The sequence below is a fragment of the Trichechus manatus genome, unplaced genomic scaffold (assembly GCF_000243295.1).
Source record: "Trichechus manatus latirostris isolate Lorelei unplaced genomic scaffold, TriManLat1.0 scaffold00002, whole genome shotgun sequence".
NCBI lineage: Eukaryota > Metazoa > Chordata > Mammalia > Sirenia > Trichechidae > Trichechus > Trichechus manatus.
In genome coordinates, this window is record NW_004443938.1 from 2,799,021 (window position 1) to 2,806,613 (window position 7,593).

Genomic DNA, 7,593 nt, shown 5'->3' on the forward strand with positions numbered 1-7,593 from the left:
GCAGGTTTACAACATACAGGAAAATCACACAGTACCAGGAATCATGGCCTAGCCAAATTGATACACATATTTTTGGGGGACATAATTCAAACCATGACACAGGTAGTCCCTGACTTACAACATATTTGAATTACAATGAACACTTATGACCAACTTGTTTTTGTACATCACTAGTAATATGTACTACATACAATGTTAAACTGTATCTATAAATTTATGTTATGTTTCCAACCTCCAAAGACAAATAAAAATCAGATTTATAAAGATATTGACAATAAAAGGCAATAATAATGAAAATTAAAAAAAATAAAAAGAGGTATCTGACTTATGTCAGAACTGACTTACGACAGAGTAGTCAGAATGGAATGCCGTCATAAGTTGGGGATACCTGTAGACACACACAGGTGTACACACACAAATACATTTATTATTTATTTGTTTGTTTCTACCCCTTCAGTGAAGTGCAAACCAAAACACACTGAAATACTCTATTTTATCCATCAAATTTCACAAAGATCTTTTAAAAATCATAATAATACACAGTTTGAGACAGGGTTTAGGAAAATGTTGGCAGTATATCGGTACAAATTTTGTGGAGGACAACATATATCAAAATTCTTAAAAATAAATTCATTCACCTAGAAATTTAAGTTCTATTAGTTTTTATGGAACTCCTTAGTGATCTGAGTCTAGATTTGTCAGCAGGGAGGTTAACTGCTGCATCGTTTAAATTAACTAAACACTTAAAGCTAAATACCAAACAAGGGACTGATACAACGTGACAATTTAGTGGAAGGACAGCCCGTGACAATTACACTCTGGAAGACGGAATGGCATGTGAAACCCTAACTGCGGAGGACGAAGGCAAACAGCGCTTTGCGGCGGGACCAACATGAACCTCACTTTGCCAGTACTACACACGTCGACACGGGCAGAGGTGACAGGCAGAGGATTACCAGGGTGCGTATTTTCTCTTTATGTGTTTTTATATCTTTAAATTCCACATGTACATGCACAAATAGAATATGGACATTACGTTTGCTATTAAAAAACAACACATATCATATAAGTACTTTCCGAGAACACACTCGGCCTCTCTGTCCTCCTGATTTGGGACCACCCACTCATATATGTGCTGCCTTTGGAGCCCTAGTGGCGCAGTGGTTAACAGCTCGGCTGCTAACCAGAAAGTCAGCATTTCCAATTCACCGGCTCCTCCCTGGAAACCCTATGGGGTACTTCTACTCTGTCCTATAGGGTCGCTATAACTCAGAATCGACTTGACAGCAACAGATTTGTTTTTTTTTCTTTTACTCATATATGTTCTGATATATGTACTGACCACTCCTTGGGGCTTGAGAAAGTGTAGACACTTTTCTCACACAGGTCTGCAAGGCAGGGGCTAGCTTCACACAAGGAGAGTGAATCTAAGGCTTTATTAATACCACGTCGCAGGAGGATTCAAGACACGGAAACAATCTTTACTAACTAAGAAGGCACGAACTAAAGAAGGACATGATTTAATGTTCATGGGACCCAAGTTAACATGAGTGGTGGAACTATCGGTGGAGTACAGTGAACTGTCTGTCAGGTAGACAGGGTCTCTGCAAATGGAATGTGTTAGGAGAGTACTCACGTCATCAACTGCATGTACCACGCTTCCAGAGAGGGGGCTGAGGGAAAAACATTGAAAACACAGATGAGGGTGCCATTTCCTAATATCCAAACTCTTAAAAACTCTGAACTTCCCTATATCATCATCTCGTTTTTATTTTCTGGACCTCTCCACTATACCTTGGCCTCCCTTAGCCTTTCAATTCACTTCCTGCTCCTTCTCTGCTCCCAAACCTTACCTCTCTCAAATCCACATCCCCACTTCTCCACCCTCTCTGCTCCCTAGCCGTTCCTCTCGCACCCACGTCCCCACTTCTCCACCCTCTCTGCTCCCTAGCCCTTCCTCTCGCACCCACGTCCCCACTTCTCCACCCTCTCTGCTCCCTAGCCCTTCCTCTCGCACCCACGTCCCCACTTCACCCTCTCTGCTCCCTAGCCCTTCCTCTCGCATCCATGTCCCCACTTCTCCACCCTTTCCAAAGCGCCACCCACTGTCCTTCCCGGTCTTCTCCCTTCCTTTACTTTTTTAAAAAACTTCGTATTTTCATCCTTCCTCTCCTTTTCTTTTCTCTCGAGTGTTTTCCCCTACACCTCTTTGTTTTAGTTCATATTTTCATATCCCCTGTGTGCTGTGGAGCCCTGGTGACACAGGGTTAAGGGCTCAGCTGCTAATCAAAAGGTCGGCAGTTGGAATCCACCAGCTGCTCCTCGGAAACCCTATTGGGCGGTTCTACTCTGTCCTATAGGGTCGATATGAGTCGGAATCCACTTGACGGCAACGGGTTTTATGTCTGCTGTATGGGAATGAGCCAGCTATGTCCCAGTCATCTATTTTTAAACATTGCTCACATTTACAGCAATAGTGTAGAACTGTGGAGGTATAGAAGAAAAATAATAAAGGTCTAATGCCTTAAAGGACTTCAGTATCTGAAAGCAATCATGATTCCAAAAAAATGCAAGATGTTTTAAAACAAAAATTTAGAGTTTAAGCAATATAAGAGCATAAACAAAAGTTTATAAAGCCCCTTAAGAACTTTAAAGAAGCTCAACAGCCTTGAGCAGCGCCATCCAATAGAACTTTCTATGATGATGGAAATGTCTTTAACTAAACTCTTCAATATGGCAGCGACTAGCTACATCAGCACATGAAATTTGTGGCCAGTGCAACTGAGAAACTAAATGTTTTACTTTAATTAATTCAAATTCAGAAGTTCCTGGATGGGCCAAACAGTTAAGCGCTTGACTACTAGTCAAAAGTTTGGTGGTTCAAATCCACCCAGAGGTGCCTTGGAAGACAGGCCTGGCAATCTGCTTCCAATAGGTCACAGCCTTGAAAACCGTATGGAGCAGTTCTACCCTGCACACATGGGTTCACCAGGAGTCAGAATCAACTTGATGGCAACTAACAACAAGAATTTTAAATTTACACAGCCACGTGTGGTTGGTGGCACCCAGACGGGACAGCACGGGGTAGGTAAATAACGTGACAACTACAGCCTGTAAGTGTCACATAAAAAGTACATTCATGAAAACGTATTACGTTTTAGGTCTACTGCTATATTGGAGCCCTTGTGGTGCAGTGGTTAAGAGCTTGGCTACTAACCAAAAGGCTGGCAGTTCAAATCCACCAGCCGCTCCTAGGAAACCCTATGGGGCAGTTCTACTCTGTCCTATAGGGTGACTATGAGTCCGAATCGACTCAATGGCACTGGGTTTGTTTGTTTGTTTTAATTGCTGTATACATTGTGTCCTAGATGTACTCTTATTTGAGGCCCTTTGACAAATGGAAAGTGGCTTCCAGTCAAGAAAGTTCACTAAGTACTGTGGATGCTGGGTGCCATCTAGTCAATTTTGGACTTACAGGGACTCCATGTGACAGAGTAGAACTGACCCACAGTTTTCTAGGCTGCAATCTTTACGGGAGCAGATTGCCAGTTCTTTCTCCCGTGGAGGCGCTACAGCTAGCAAAATAAAAGTCTTAAAGCTTTGAAGAGAGAAATTTCAGTCGCCATCAGAAGGAGGCAAATTGCTGTTCACATTGTAGGACTGCCGGGGGCTTTCCAACAACCTGAAGTCAACGGCTAACGGGTACAGATGAATGAAGGACCGATGCGGGCTAAGCCCTGAATGGAGTGGATCATTTGGGCAAGAGAAGGGGCGGCCCCTCTGACCGGAAATGGCAGAGCCGGGAGGTCCTGGAGAGGTAGGAGGCCTAGAATTGGGATTGGTGTGGCAGGAATGTGGGCGGGGGAATTCCCTGGGGGCTCATCTCCTGGGGAAGGAACTAAAAGTCATATCGAGTACACTGTGATTTTCAAGTAAACATTAAACGGATGTCAGATACTTCTGCACTATTCATTAAACGCCACCCCCGCCAAAAAAACAAAAAAAAAAAAGCATTGCCATTGAGTCAATTCCAACTCATAATGACCCTACAGGACAGAGCAGAACTGGCCCCACAGGGTTTCCAAGGAGCAGCTGATGGATTTGAACTGCTGACCTTCTGGTTAGCAGCCGAGCTCTTAACCCCTGTGTCACCACGGCTCCCCCCACAGCAACAGTTAATGCATTTCCTGCATCTCCCTGTGGGTCTTTGGTGGACAAAGCCAACATGTCCATCTTGACACGGCGGTGCTAAGCCAGAGGACCTGAGAGCGGGACTGGCGGGCGGACGAAGGGCAAACCCTGAAGAAGACAGTGCCTGCCAGGAGCAGGATAGCTGCAAGGTGCACTCCTCCCTGGTCAGCTCACAGACCTTGACAGCAGGTAGCTCCATGGAGAGAGAGCTTCCCCGGGGGGAGGCATGCTGCTGTGGGACCAGGGTGGGATTGGGGCCGCAGCAACTACTTCTCCTTCGCCCACTACGTACAAATGCATGCACCCCAGTCCTCTGTAAGGGCCTGTGCTCGTGCAGACATCGGGGAGCAGGCGCAGGCGAGGAGGTTGGTGGGATGCATGGCTGGCACACAGTCACGCAAAGGGAGGTGAGTGTGAAACACTAAGAATATACTCATACCATGTAACAGAGAGTGGGGCCAACTACTGGGCTCCTAGAAGGTATGGTTTCATCTCTAGATACCTTGGTCATGCCAACCCTGAAGTACATAACTCCCCAGGTCTTAGAACAAGCTCTTATAATGAAATATGTAGAGGATTACTCCAAACTTTTGTCAAGGATAAGAACTACAACAGTAAGCTGTGCATCAGAACCTGAGCTGCAGAAAAGGTCTAATCTATCTGTTCATCCACGTGTAGGCCTGGCTACTTTCATAAACCTACTTAAAAAAAAAAAAAAATGTAAGATACCTGTTCTGTGAAGCTGGATCATCAAATTCATGATCAAAAGGCAACAAGGGGCGGATTCGACAGTGAACTCGGATGTTTCCTCTCAGCTCCTGTGACAACAAAGAGCGTTTAGCTGTCAACACAGGGCAAGACAGAGCTACCAGCCATTCCCAGGAGAATCTTCCCTGGGTCTCATTTACCTTAACTGAGCGCATCAGGTCTCCTCCTCACATCCTGTCATTTTAAAAACCACTGCAGAGCAGCGAGGGGTCAGCATTATTGTAAGCTTTTTTCACTCACACTTAACAAATTAATTTACTTGGTAAATTATTATCACTGGGTGCCTCAGTCATCTAGGGCTGTTATAACGGAAATACCCCAAGTGGATGGCTTTAACAAAGAGAAATTTATTTTCTCACGGTCTAGTAGGCTACAAGTTCAAATTCAGGGCGTCAGCTCCAAAGGAAGCCTTTCTCTCTCTGTTGGCTATGGAGGAAGGTCCTTGTCATCAATCTTCCCATGGTCTAGGAGTTTCTCTGCACAGGAACCTCAGGTCCAAAGGACACACTCTGCTCCCGACACTGCTTTCTTGGTGGTATGAGGTCCCCAGGTCTCTCTGCTTGCTTCTCTCTTTTATATCTCAAAAGAGATTAGCTTAAGACACTATCTTAACTTCTGGATTTCATCAATATAACTGCCACTTATTCATCTTATTACATCATAGTGACAGAATTTACAACACATAGGGAAATCACGTCAGATGACAAAATGGTAGACAATCATGCAATACTAGGAATTGTGACCTAGCCAAGTTGACAGATATTTTGGGGGGACACAATTCAATCCACAACACTGGGTATTAAGTATTAAGAAAACTACCTGTTAATGGCATCCTAGGCTAATTCTTTTAGGTACTTTAGGAGGAGTTTCTGACAATTCAGGTCTTTGTTCATTATCCTGACCCCTACCCCCATCAAAGTTCATTTAAACAATGGAAAGATGTGATATTGTCAAGAAGAGAACAAAGAATCAATTATACTGCTGTAAAAATATTTCAAGATCTATCCAGAAGTACAAGGCTGTCAGTGATAAGGTAATATCCATATGCCTACAAGGAAGACCAGTTAGTACGACTATTATTCAAATTTACTTATCAACCACTAATGCCAAAGATGAAGAAATTCAAGATTTTTACCAATTTCTGCAGTCTAAAATTGATCAAACATGCAACCAAGATGCAGTGATAATTACTGGGGATTGGAATGCCAAAGTTAGAAACAAAGAAGAAGGATCAGCAATTGGAAAATATGGCCTTGGTGACAGAAACAGTGCCAGAGATTGTATGACAGAATTTTGCAAGACCAACAACTTATTCATTGGAAACATTTTTTTTCAACAACATAAATGGTGACTATGCACGTGGACCTTGTCAAATGGAATACTTAGGAATCAAATCAACTACATCTGTGGAAAGAGACAATGGAGAAGCTCAATATTATCAGTCAGAAAAAGGGCAGGGAACGACTGTGGAACAGATCATCAATTGTTCATATGCAAGTTCATACTGACGCTGAAGAAAATTAAAACAAGTCCATGACAGTCAAAGTACGACCGTAAGTATATGCCACCTGAATTTAGAGACCATCTCAAGAATATATTTGACACGTTGAACACTAATAACTGAAGACCAGACGAGCTGTGGAATAACATCAAGGACATCATACATGAAGAAAGTAAGAGGTCATTAAAAAGACAGGAAAGAAATAAAAAAACAAAATGTATGTCAGAAGAGACTTTGAAGCTTGCTCTTGATTATAGAGTAGGTAAAGTGAACAGAATCGATGATAAAGTTAAAGAGCTGAATAGAAAATTTCAAAAGAGCAGTTCAAGAAGACAAAGTAAAGCATTACAATGAAATATGCAAAGATCTGGAGTTAGAAAACCAAAAGGTAAGAACATGCTTGGCATTTCTCAAGCTGAAAGAACTGAAGAAAAAATTCAAGTCTCAAGTTGCAATGTTGAAGGATTCTCAGGGAAAATATGAAAGGATGGAGGAAGCATCAAAAGAAGATAGAAGGAATACACAGAGTCACCATACCAAAAAGAACTGGTCAACATTCAATGACTTTAGGAGGCACCTTATGATCAAGAATCGATGGTACTGAAGGAAGAAGTCCAACCAGTATTGAAGGCACTGGCAAGAAACAAGGTTCCAGGAATTGATGGAATACTAATTGAAATGTTTCAACAAATGGATGCAGAACTGGAGGCGCTCACTGATCTATGCCTAGAAATTTGGAAGACAGCTACCTGGCCAACTGACTGGAAGAGATCCATATTTGTACCCATTTCAAAGAAAGGAGATCCAACCAAATGCGGAAATTATCAAACTATATCATTAATATCACCCACAAGTAAAATTTTGCTGACGATCATTCAAAAGCAATTAAAGCAGTACATCGACAAGGAACTGCCAGAAGTTCAAGCCAGATTCAGAAGAGGATGTGGAATGCGGGATGTCATTGCTGATGTCCGATGGACCCTGGCTGAAAGCAGAGAATACCAGAAAGATGTTTACCTGTGTTTTGTTGACTATGCAAAGGCATTCAACTGTGTGGATCATAACAAATTATGGGTAACATTGCAGAGAATGGGAATTCCATAACACTTAACTGTGCTCATGAGCAACTTGTG